At 39.0% G+C, this 12,532-nt stretch overlaps 1 protein-coding gene and 1 pseudogene across 4 annotated transcripts in view; one reads left to right on the forward strand and one right to left on the reverse strand.

The window, feature by feature from the left end:
* The window catches only part of Znf385b (zinc finger protein 385B), a 401,032-nt gene that overhangs the window by 213,628 nt on the left and 174,872 nt on the right, over positions 1-12,532 (reverse strand). The window lies entirely within an intron of this gene.
* Positions 2,063-2,589, forward strand: LOC131909911 (acyl-protein thioesterase 1-like; annotated as a pseudogene).

The following is a 12,532-nucleotide window of genomic DNA, read 5'->3' on the forward strand; positions in this document are numbered from 1 at the left end:
AATTAAGCTTAACTGAAGAAAAATTGCCACCTAATTAGCTTTTCCACTTTCTGTAAGTAGTAAGTACAGCTCTTTGCAATGAAATATAATTTCTATTAACTAGGTTTGCAACTATGTGAAGAGAGGGAATATTTAGACAGTCGATGAGCTGTGTTTGTGAGAATCTAGACTATACTAATAAAGGACAAAGACTAAAAAAGAAAGAAAGTTTTAATATGAAGCTGTTCACTACACTACATGCAATCATGAGCACTTGGTAACATCCTAAATGTTTAACAGCAGAGGACGAAGTATGCCATCATCAGCAAATATTATAAATTATACTTGATGACAAAAGTGTGCATAGCTTAACAAATAGGGAAAAGAATGTAGAACTGAAATACAATGGACAACAAGTATACAAAACATGCATAAGATGTATCAGTGTGAATGTCTGACTACATAAGTGTGTGCACATAGACACAGAAAGATGTTTGTAGAAAGTGTTCCAAAATCTGTGGCAGGTTTATATGAGATTTTATTGTTCTTTACTCTTTTTTGTGTGTTACCTTTCCCCCATTTTTGACATTAGCCTATAAATAAAACTTATAAAAGTGTAGTAAGAAAGGTCTGGTATTTAAATGAAAATCTACACATTAATAATGGTCTGGATCCAGAAGGAGCTTATTTACATATGCTCACTGTAAAAGCCTACAGTAGTTAACGTTGACCTAAGGTCTCCATTTCTCTGGAGCCCTAATGAGCCTCTGATGTAACTGGATCGAGGCTTAGACCTGGGTAAGCATGTGCACTGAGGACTGTAGGAGGCTTCCATCAATCACTGTCACTACGCTAATGTATAGTAAGTGGTGAGAAATAAACAAGATAAAAGGGATTGAGGGTAATGGTAATAGAATATTTATAGTGAGATTCAGTCATCAATCCCCACAACTCCTCGGCGACTTAATCTTTTCACCTGTACCATGTGCATCTCTGCATCCATATAGATGAGCTGTGGGAGACCTCGGAGAGGATGGCGGAAACTCAGTTCTGGGACTGGCTGTTATGCATGCCCCTCCTCCCTCACCACCAAAGGCATTAAATCTTTTTAACTACTATGGTAACATTGCCATTTACACCCAAGCATTTAACTTATACAAAGGCAATAATTCATATGCTGGGAGATGTGGCTCCCGTTTTATACCCTGCCTCTCATTAAACTATTTATTCTCTATCAATGTCATCAGGTTTCTATACCATCATTCCACACAGCTGACATAGTACAGCTTCATCAAATCTCTGCACAAGTGGACACTTCAAAAGAATTCTTACACCATCAGTGATAACCTGACAGAACACTAGCTCTGCTTCCACACAGGGAAACATTTAAACAATGCAGTGTAGGCTTATGCTAGATGCTCAATTAGTTTTATCAGGCATTTCAGTAGTGTCAAATGAGAAGGGCTACCATGTTTTCCCTTCTGTTCTTTTAAATGCCTTCTTAGTGCACACCCATCTACCTTGTTTATTTATATGAAAACCTTCTTGTCTCTGGTAGAGTCAGCAAAATGCCCTATGCTTGCTTATCCCATGAGAATGATTGCCTCCTGGGAGGATGTGCTTGTCCTAGTTTGCCTATAAAATATAGTTGGAATTAGATGCGGGAGACCACAAAATTTGGGGTTTGTGGGCAATTTTCAACTGAGATGATATTCAAACAAATATATTAAGGTGCATTTAATTTTCAGAGATGAAACCCAGAAATAAAATAATCTCATTTTTAAAAAAATCACCAAGACAGTGAGCATAGGGACACAGAGGGATAAAAGAAATAACTTCTACTGATATGCAAACAGTAGGATAACTATGGATCACAAATTTTAATTATATATTTGAGAATAGTTAACAGAGGGGTGTCTTCAAGCACATACACACACACAGAGACAGAGAGAGAGACAGAGAGAGAGTCAGAGACATACAGAGATAGATAGACAGACAGACACAATGTGGGAAGGGAGTGTTCTAAGGTACCAGATAAACCAATTACCCATGTCTGATTATTGCATGTTGAAATGTCACTCCATGGGCAGAAGTCTTTGCAGGGATTAGATGTTCACATATTTGTGTGTCTGCCTCATATTTTAATACCGAATATGAACTTAGCTATACCCCCTTAGTTTGATATATTATAGATTCCAGCAGGAGCCCACAATTAGGTTATCAGAAACTGCAAAGCTATGCTGGATCAACAGGTGCCAAATGGCCTTCTTTACAACAGAATTATCTGGGGAGGATTCCTTTCAGGATGAGCAGGTGTTGCTGCACTCAGGAACTGGCTTCCACATTAAGCTATGTTTTCATGGATCCTATCAGTGATGCTAACTAAGAGACTTCTATTCTCTAGTTTTATGGAGATGGTGACCTTTAGCTTCCCTGATGTTTGGTTCTCTTACTGTTGAATAACTGAAAACATTAGTAAATCCAGCCAACGTAGCCTTCAAGACCCATGAAAGTATGATGCCTGATTCATGTCAACAGGAAATGATGGATGACCAGCTACGGTGGCTATATTCGTATCTCCAATTGACTGATGTCACTAAGAGACCCTGAGTACATAGTCATCAGCATCACTGTAGCTGAATATAAGCTTTTTTCTGTACATGGTCAATGACATAAACTAAATAATGTCTCCTCTAGGGAAAATTATGATAAGCTTAATTTCTGTAAGTGTATTTTTAATAATATGGTCCAGAATGTACTACTATCCAAATAAGTAAAGCAGCTAGCTTCTTCTTATCAAATGTAATTCAGAAAGACAATAAAGTGCTACAACCATATTTTTATGACAGCATTTCAAAATTACTAGTATATTTAGTGAAATTTTTCTGGTATAATGAACAGTTAAGGTATAAATAATTTATGCCTGCTGTGACATAATATATGAATTTATTCCAAAATGGCTTAGTTGCTATGCAGTGTCCACAGTTTCAAAAATGTATTCATATGCACATAATGATTTTAATGTGCAAGAATGGGATGGCATTACATTCTTCCTAGTAATAGGGATAATGCATGTAAGTGTCAATGAAGTGAGACCTAGCTGCCTTCAGTGAAAGGCCCTTTTATCTGGAGGACCAGCCTTTTCTTTGCTTCCCTGATATTATTTTTATTGAGTATTCTTCTCTTCTCAAAAGAAAAAAAGAATGTTCCTTCGTTCTGATTGTCCCTCATAGCAGACCAAATACTGCCTACAACATAGACATCTACAGTTGATACATGCTGTAATTTGACACTCTAAATTGCAGGCTTATGGTATTTTAAATCTACTTATACTTTAAAAGAAACCAAATGGGACTGACCTAGGCCCTCTGCAGATATGTGACAGTTTTGTAGCTTGGTCTTCTTGCGGGACTCCTAACAGTGGGACCAGGGGCTGTCTCTGACTCTTTGGCTGGCTTTTGGGACCCTATTCCTCATACTAGGTTGTCCTGCTCAATCTTAATACAAGGAAAGGTGCTTAGTATTATTATTTTTGTGAACAAAACAGAAATAATTTGATCTTAAATGGAAGTTATATTTAAAATTTATCTGAAAGTACTAATCAGAACTATAGAGAGTAGTAACCACATGTTAAATATGTAGTACGCATGTATGCTTGACATTTTAAACTATTCCTGCTGTATCCCATCTGATAAAAACAATGTTAATACTGCTTCTCTGTAAATGGTGCTGATTGAAAACAGAAATAATTTAAAAATAAAATAGTATGTAAAAACCAAAGCCAGCCGGGCGGTGGTGGCGCACGCCTTTAACCCCAGCACTCGGGAGGCAGAGCCAGGAGGATCTCTGTGAGTTCGAGGCCAGCCTGGGCTACCAAGTAAGTCCCAGGAAAGACGCAAAGCTACACAGAGAAACCCTGTCTTGAAAAAAAGAAAAAAAAAGCCATATGTTTCTATGTTTATTTAAAATTCCATGTGTATGTGTGTATGTGTATGTTTGTATAGGTGTATGCACATGTGCATGCAGGTACACATGTAGATATAATTTTAAAAATTTATTTTTATATGCATGGGTGTTTTGTCTGCATGAGTGTCTGTGGAGCATGTGTGTGCCTGGTATGCATAAAGAAGCCACAAGAGGGTGTTGGATTTCCTGGGATTAGAGTTATAGACAAGTGTATGCTAAGAATTGAAAGTGGGTCTTCCAGAAAAGTGGGCAATGCTAAGCCGTTCCTCTAGCTCCAATTAAAAAAAAATAGTCATTTTCTAAATTACTTTACTTTACCTTGGAAACCATGAACTATTGTTTTTGGTTATGCAAAACCAGCAAGAGCTTATTTATGGCAAGAAATATTACCTTGGAATGAATGTACTCTAATGTGTGAGCATGTAAATGGTCTTCATCATTTTTCTAACTTTATCCATATAAAAGTAATTTAATTATGAAACCCAGAAAGTGTCAATCTTTATCCTGTAAACATACACAATTATTATGTGTAACCTAAGTCTAATTTTTAGAAGGCATCAATAGGCTTTGTTTCCTTCAAAGAGGAAGTTAGAAAAGGGCCTTGAATATATGACTAAAAACAATATATAATAATGGTGCTGGGGCTGTTGCTTAGTAGTAGAGCACTTGCCAAGCCTTCTCCAGGCTCCATGTTTAATTCCCAGTGTGCTGGCTAGTTCTATGTCAACTTGACACATGCTAGAGTTATCAGAGAGGAGAGAACCTCAATTAAGAAAAAGCCCCCATAAGATCCAGCTGCAGAGCTTTTCTTAATTAGTGATTGATGGCTCTTTCCTCCTCTGATTTTGTGCTGGTAAATCTGCTATAAAGTGTATCAGCCATTGTGGTGTTATATTGTGTACCCTAATAAACTTTGCCTGAGGATCAAAGGACAGAGTCAGTCACTGGATTAAACATAGAGGCCAGACAGTGGTGGCACACACCTTTAATCTCAGCACTTGAGATCTCATACTTTTGCTTGGGAAGAACACATGCCTTTAATCCCAGGAAGTGATGGCAGGGTAGAGAAAGGTATATAAAACATATATGTGTGGAGACAGGAACTCGAGGCTTTTCAGGCTAGGAGTCCTAGAGGTAAGAGATGGCTTGTTTCTTTGTCTCTCTGGTCTTTCAGCATTTACACTAATATCTGGTACCAGGTTTCTTTATTATAAGACCATTTAAGAATTCGTGTTATAGGCCATATTTTTTTCAAGCTGATTCACATATAGAAATTGAAGACAATGGCAATTTTAGGTCATAACAAGTTTTAGAGCATAAAACAGTTTATAATATAGAGAAGATAGAGAATTGTCTGCCAGGGGAGGAACTTAAGTCTGCTCTCAAGCAGAGAATTCAGTTTTAAGGAAAAAAATTAGTACGTATCTTGAAAAATTAAAGCCAATCATGGAATCTCAATACCTAAAGTATGGACCCCCCAAACAATCTCATGTTATAAATGAAGAAATGGGGACACTTGAGAAGCAAACGGTCTTGTTTACTGCTGCTTAACTGGGTCAGAGAAAAAGATCCCTAAGAATATTCTTTCTCCAAATCTTAGAATTTCGCATCAAGCACTTCGTGCTGAAGTCTGGCAGGGCCTGCTCTGTGACACTCACTGACTCTCACCTTACTGTGATCACAGTTTCAATGGCTCACAATTCTCTCCACAAAATGGCTGATTTGAACAACTTATGATCAGGCTCCACTGAATGATAAAAATTCCTGTGGATCTGGTTATTGCTTCCATTTTTCCTAGATTTTTTTCCCCCAAGGTTTCCCTAGTTTCTTTTCTTTAAGACTGTCTTACCCACTCTCATAAACAGGCAAACTTTCAGGTCTTTGTATGTCTTTCAATGAATAACTTACATAACGAAAGATGTATTATGTTTTCTGTAATAATGAACGTTTTAGGGATAAGGTGACATAATTTAATTGGAAAGATGTTTCACTTCTGTACCCCTCTGCCCTCAAAGGGAAAAGATTCTGAAATTCAAAGATATTAATTTCCTGTTTCTTACTGAAAGTTCAGTCTTGGCATTAGCATTCGGGATCCATCATACTATCGTTTACCTGAACGATTTAGAGAGGAAATATCTGTACAATACAGAGAGAGCTTGAAGCAGTGACTTGTAGCAGTAAATCAGAAGACTTTTAATGTGCTGTTCTGATCACTCATCAGTATTCTGCACAAATTACACAGTGCTCAAATGTTCAGCTGGAAAAACCTTGCATCTCTTCCTTTGAAATGAAGGCTGAATATAAGGCATATTTGCTGAGCTTATGGACTCCTGGACCCTTCTGTCTAATGTGACCCCCTCTCTATACCAGACGACTCCATCCAATTCCAGGCATGACTAATTGAACCAGGTGTAAATAACTAATTTAGGAGAAGTCAATCACTGGAGATGTGTGATCAGTGGCTTAATGCCAATCAATCCATTAGGGATTGGGAAGATTTGAAACACTAGAGTAGTGGTATCATGTAGAGTGTGTAGCCAGGTATACTGGGGCCCAAGTTCAAGCCAAAGTTTAGAGCAAAGAAAGACAGATCACCGGAGAGGAAAGAACAGAACACTGAAGAAGTGAAAAGGCAAGAGACCACGGGAGATAAAGACATCTGAAAAAGAAGGCTCCCAGTGGTCTTCTAGACTCTGACACTGGCTTCTACAAGTCCCAGCCTGTAAGGATTGGTCATGGATTTCCTGAGAACTAGTGCTGTATTCCCACACCTCTTCCTTAAGTTAGCCTGATTCTACTCCTTGTACACACAAATCGTGATCAAGAGAAACTGCCTCAATGTATCTACACTTAGTTTTTAACCTAAAGAGAAAGCAAGAGTCAGTCACAAGCAATAGTGCTTAATTCAGCCTCTGAAGAATCATGCCACCTACAGGCAATGTGGGACTAGTTATTACATCACTAATATCAATGACACAGTGGTATTGATCAGATAATTTCTACACTTGCAAAATATAAGCTCACATCAGGTTCACAGAAGACTGTGGTACTGAATAAGCTTCTCCAATTTTCAGCCTAAAATGATTTCTCATGCTTCTATACTACTGGCCTTGAGTCTTCTCTTTTTTAATATCAAAGTAATTGTAAAACAGAAAGACAAGGAAATCACAGTCCCTAGACTTTCCCTTATCAAAATGCTTTCCGATTAGATCACTCACTGAAGTTTGTTCCTAACATAGTACTTAGGAGGGATTCTACCTTATTTCCATCTATTCCCCATCCTCTTCAAGCTGAATAGATGAAGAACATGCATCTCCCCTTTGCTTCAGCTGTGCATGTAAACATATATACACATTTTGTTCCACTAGTTATCTTGCTACAGATACACATGGGTTTGTAGTAAGCCCTCCATTTTCTTTCTTTCTGTATATGCTTTGCTTCTGTTCAGAGGAGAATCTACAGTTTCCTGATCACATCTCTTAGGCCAAAGGGAAATAAAAAGAGTTTAATTCTTTGCAGTGTGAGGGAAACATTACTTTCAGCCAATGCAAACACTTTCATCCCTGGGATCTAGTTCAACATTACAGTAGGCATGGCTCAGCAATGGCTTTCAACCACCTAAAAGCACCTGACTGTAGCTCCAGTTTTCCAACTAAAGGCAAAATAAATCTTTTTTAGACATTGAAAATGACAAAATATTGATACAAATTAAAAATTAGAAAACAGACATAAAGTATACGAAAATGAAGACAAAAGTTCAGTCTTCAAGTTTGAAAATAGCTCTGTGTTAAAAATCATGGAGATGACCCCAAACTACAAAGTAAAATGAATGCTGGAGTGATGTATTCTGCCCTAAATGCTTTACTTATAAGGATGATTGCTGCTACTATTATAAGTATTCCTATTGTTATGTTACACGTAAGAAAAAATAAAGCACAGAGACTAAGTGCCTAACCTAAGGTCACACAGCTAGGAAGTTGAGGAACAGAAACTGTTCAGAAAATTGCTTCAAAGATTTCGATTCTGTGGGTCTCGGTGGGGCATGTCATCAGTGAACTGGTAAATCTCGCTTTACAACTCTTTAACTTCATGATCTGGGCAAAAGTGATGGAAACTGTACTTGATGATGCATACTTACCATTCTTGGCAGCAGTAGGAGCTACACATCTCAGTCAGCCACGCATTGTGAGGGAAGACAGCAGTAACCTACATGGACTGAGTTGCCTAGCTAGGGTGTGCAGGAGTAAGGTGCAGTCCATGTGTTTTCAGCTCTGGATATTTTTTATTCACTGAAGATTTACTGAGATGTGATCAAATTATAAGCTGAGGTGCACCTGTGTTTTCAGAATCTCCCAGATGATCCTGAAGCACACAAAGACAAGACCACCAAGCCCAGATCACTAGATCTTCATCAGTGGCCTCACCAAGCCCGGATCCCTGACTCTTCATCAGTGGCCTCACCAAGCCTGGATCCCTGCCTCTTCATCAGTGGCCTCACCAAGCCCAGATCACTAGATCTTCATCAGTGGCCTCACCAAGCCCAGAGCCCTGCCTCTTCATCAGTGGCCTCACCAAGCCCAGATCACTGGCTCTTCATCAGTGGCCTCACCAAGCCCAGATCACTAGATCTTCATCAGTGGCCTCACCAAGCCCAGAGCCCTGCCTCTTCATCAGTGGCCTCACCAAGCCCAGATCACTGGCTCTTCATCACTGGCCTCACCAGAAGTAGAGTCCAAGCATTTTTCCTACCTTCTCTGCCTGATAGTAACTCTCACCTTTAGCAAACTGATGGGGAATGAAGAAATGGACTTTCACACTGAAGCAATGAATCTGAACTTCTTAAGCTGAAAGGCTCTAGTTCACTTGGAATCGGCAAACACAAGAATGCTGCTTCTTCAGAGCTAAGGCAGATTTTCACTTTTCTGAAACAAATGTATTACTACTTGTTTTATCTTGCCAACAAACACTGCCAAACTCATTTATTATGTATTGTAGTACTAACATAATTTAGATACCACAAGTCTCTCCTATATAATTTAGGTTTTCTACATGATTTCAGGCCCTCATAACAATCAAATTCTGGCACATATCAATATCAATATCTATCTCTATATCTCTAATCTCTATCTGTATCTATTTAAGAATGCAGTGCTGGTTATAGACCCATGGCCTTGCCAATGTTAGGCAAGGGCTCTACCACTGAACAACATTCCTAGCCTCCAAAATATTTTTTAAAGGGATAATGGTGATGGTATGGTAGGAAAGTCTGAGCCACCAGCTCTCCAAAGGGGATAAATCCTAACTTTTACCAAGATGACCTTTGCCACATCATTGTATAAATAGTCCTTTCACTCTCAATTCTGTTGTGACGCCGTTGAACAGGGGTGTGAGGAGAGTTAAACAGCATACCACTATGCATCCTCTACCACACACAAGGCCATAGGAATCTTCAAGAGCATGGATAGAAGTAACATCATAAAATCATTAGAAAACATGGTTTTGAATATTTGTGCTTACTGAAATAATAATTTACTTCATGTAAATTCATATGGTTTATTTTTAAGGAAAGAAGAGTTCATCTGGCAGTCCATCATGGCAGGGAAGTCCAGGCAGCTGGAATTTAAAGCAGCTGGTCACATGGCCTCCTCAGTCAAGAAGAGAACAATGGTGTTTGTGCTGAATTCACCTTCTCCTTTTTGTATTAATTAAGATTGTTCTGCGGCCATTTGATACATGTGGATACATTCTGGTTCTTCTCACCACCACCCCAACTTTCTTTTCTCTCCTTCCCAGGCTTCACCTCCCTCCTCCCTACAAGTCCTTTGTCTTTTGGTTTGGTTTTGTGACCCACTGAGTTTAGCCAGAGGTATCAGTATAATCATATGTCTGGAATTATCTGCTGGGACCTGGAGGGCCCATCCTTGGATTTACAACGAAGACAATGTCCCCTCCCTCAGAATCCAGAGTAGCCAGTAGGTGAGCCTTATCCTTATTTGGTTCAAGAGTTAGGTCATCACTACCTGCCTGGTTAAAGAAACCCCAAACCAAGAAAATCAACATGTGAGGTCCAGCCTGCCCTCAGCTGTCTTTTTTTTTTGTTTTCTTTAGCTCCTTAAAAGAGACTAGAATATTCACTCTAACATACTCAGAGTAAGATTAACCCAGATTGCAGTATAAACATCAGTGCCAAGAATTAATCTGAATCTCTAACTAGAGACAGCAAAATTCTAGTTCCATCTGAACACATTATTTTCTAACAATGATGTTAAAACACCCTTATTAGGGAAGTTCCTTGAACTTGATAACCATGCTACTTCACTTGAATACAGCAGCAAAGTAAAACATATAGTCATTGCAAAATATAACGAAGTTTATATAGAGTACATTTATATACTTTTGCTTTTCTAACAGGATTTCATGTAACCCAAGCTGGTAGTGATGTAGCTAAGCATAACCTTGAACTCCTGATCCTCCTGCCTCCAGCCTCTCAAGTGCTAGGATTACAGGCACATGCCACCTTTCATGTTGATAAAACTCTGTTATATAGTCTTATTAATAAATTTCTTAAAGCTGGAGGCTTGCAAGGCTGTAAATGAAGGAGAATATTCCATTCCTCTCAAGAACTTATTTTCTATTCAACAATATTCAAATGAACATCAGCAATGTGTCGGGTACAATAGTTCCGTAGATAACTGATGAGCCGAACTGGTCACAGTTCCTGCTTTCACGGAGTTTATAGAGCAGTGAAGGAGACAGATTAGATAAATGTATTCATCAAATCAATGTAGAACTGCCATGGAACAACTGTGCCATATTCTTGGCTGTAGCAACAAAATGCCTTTTGTTTCAGGACCCTTCTAAGGATTATTAGATTTGTCAAAAGTTATGAGCAATAGTTGGCTTAGTTATATTATGAAATAATTATTCTTATAACTCAAATTTCATTCACATGAGTAATCTCTTGATATCCATTCTTTCCTTTTAAATTTTCTTAGTCTTTTTAATCCATTAAATTTGTTCTTTGACAACTTAAGGCATGTATACAGTGCACTGTATTAACTCTTGCTTACCTCCTCCCATCCCTGTAACCCCACCCCCTATTTCCTACAGGTCCCTTTCCCATACATATTCCTGTATTCCTGTTTTGTGTTGGGACACACTGAGTCTGCCAAGATCACCTGTGTGATTACAAGTTTCAAACTATCCACTGGAGCGAGCGTGGTGGGTTCACCACTGGGTACACAACTGAAGATGACTGTCCCTCACCTAGAATCCATCAGTAGCCAATAGGAGGGGTGTGTCTTCACGAACTGTGCCCTTACCGCTGTCCGGCTCTTGAATGTTCCAGTACTGTGTGGGCCCAGGGTAGGCAAGCGCAGCTGCTTTGAGGTCATATTTGCAGGGGCTGTGTCATGCCCTGTAGATAGCATTTTGCAGCCCTTCTCTCTATCTTTAGCTCTTATACTCTCTCCACGCCCTCTTCTGTGATGTTTCCTCAGCCTTTGAGGGAGGGGTATAAACACCCTATTTAGGGCCGAGCACTCAAACATCACTTATTCTGAGCACCACACGCCATGACAAGTCTCTGTATTCACTGCTGTTGCCTGCGAAGAGAAACTCCTCTGATTAATGAAGACAGCTGCATTTGTCTATAGTATAAACATCATATTTAGAATGCAGCTTAACACCAATTCTCACAGAATCCTTTTACAGTCATTATTTTTCAAATATTTTAGAATTTCTAGGATTCCCCCCATTTTAATCCCAATGGACAACTGCTAAATTTATAAATTGAAACCATTTACCAAAGTGTGTTTCTTTAGTAACTTATAAAGTTGGAAGTAATGCAAATGTGTGCACTCCTTTCATGGGTTTGATGATTTCTTTTCATTGTGTTGTCATAATTGCATGTTAACTAATTTTAACTTGAATCCAACCCCAGCTACTTGTTAGTTAGTGGCCCAGGTTAGCACATGATGGGGCTAGATTTCTAGTCTCAGAAAAGAACAAGTGGATGGAGGAGACAAAGCCCGGAAGTAAGGCAAGAACCTGATAGCACTAACATCCCCGAGCTCTGAACTGACAGCCTCCATCAATCACCCAAACTCTGCCTAACCAGCAAAACCAGCTAGAGAAAATGTTGTAAATGGTGAAGAGAAAGTCAAAGATTTTTTAATATAGTTGGTGGTTTAGTTCAGTAATTTTCCCTTTGGCCAATTGGTTTTTAGATAATTGGTTCTAATCTAAATGGCCTTGATTAACTTATAGTTATCAAATAAAAATGCCCGAGTAGCTTGAGGCTGAAGCCATAACAGAAGGTTGAATGCTAATGGAACGTATGAGTGGAGAGGGGTAGACATGGCAAAAGGAAGCAGGGCGGGAGTAATGCCTGAGCTGACGAGAGAAAATGGGTTGAGACAAAGTCAAGGGGAACTCCCGAGTCCAACAGGATGAGCCCTGTAGGCTAATTCAGAGTTCTCAGTCTTTGTACTACAGCATTGGGAATCCCTGGCACTGTTTTTAAATGTCATGATATTATAGGACTTAGACCTTGCAAAGACCATTCTGACTACATTGCAGGGAATGG

Source organism: Peromyscus eremicus, chromosome 4 (genome assembly GCF_949786415.1).
Source record: "Peromyscus eremicus chromosome 4, PerEre_H2_v1, whole genome shotgun sequence".
Classification (NCBI taxonomy): Eukaryota; Metazoa; Chordata; class Mammalia; order Rodentia; family Cricetidae; genus Peromyscus; species Peromyscus eremicus.